This window comes from Papaver somniferum, chromosome 7 (assembly GCF_003573695.1).
Source record: "Papaver somniferum cultivar HN1 chromosome 7, ASM357369v1, whole genome shotgun sequence".
NCBI classification, from domain to species: Eukaryota; Viridiplantae; Streptophyta; class Magnoliopsida; order Ranunculales; family Papaveraceae; genus Papaver; species Papaver somniferum.
Window position 1 is genome coordinate 144,004,059 of NC_039364.1, and position 1,067 is coordinate 144,005,125.

Sequence of the window (1,067 nt, forward strand, 5' to 3'; positions counted from 1 at the left end):
TGATCTCGGTTCCTCCAGATCCTGGGATTACCAACTGTGATTCGTCTTTTCTCCTCTTTTTTTTTTTTTTTTGCTTCTTATTTTCTTGATGATACCTATGCACATGTTTTTGTAATATGAAAAGATATAGGCTTAACCAGAGTGAAATAGTAAACAGGTTCATAATAATTTTTCCAAGCTCTTCGAATAATCTTTGATATTATCCACCAAAAATGGTTGATGATCAACTTGTTGTGAAGATTAGTGAGTCGAATTTAGTTGAAATATGAGGGAGTGCCAACAACTTGTGGTAGGTGGATTTGTTGGGTGTAGGCTACTTTTCAGCCTGGTGAAGGATGATATCGAGAAATCTTGGAAAATAAAGTGTAATATGTCTACGATAGTTTATGGTGGAAAAGCTTTCATTCTTAAGTTCTTTTTGGAAGAAAATCGAGTTATTGTTTGAGAGAACGGTCATGTATTTGTCTCTCTTGTTTATTTCTTTTCTAGAGGATGAGAACCATCTGTTCATAAAGTATTAGAGACCAATCAATTCAGTGTGGATAGTGATTAGAAAAGTTTTAGCTCATCTCTTCAGTCTTATTGGGTTGAGCTTCATTTCTTCCGTTGTTGATAAGCCTTTGCTTTTGGATGGTTATACAGCAACAACATATATAATAGTTTTTTCTAGTATGTTTGTAGCGGTTAACCCAAAGTTCGAGCAGAAGAGTGTTATAAATCATGTGTTTGATGATGGCAAAAATGTGCTTGGAAACCAGCATAATGCTCCATTATTTCGACTTTTTATTATTGAAAAAATGGGGGTATAACAACCTCACCCAATATTTCGCTTAGCAATCTGTATGGACTAACTCCAATATACTTTTAAGAGAATCAACTAGACAGTCAGACTAAATCTTAATAAAAAAGTATATCAAAGAGTTATATCTCAATTTCTCGATTCAATCCAACTCAAGCAAATAGAAATCTGCGAATCTGATTGAATACAAGAGAAATAACTTGAACGGTACCAAAGACCAATGTTCAAGGATACAAAAACTAGTGAATTAAACCTATTTGACACAAAC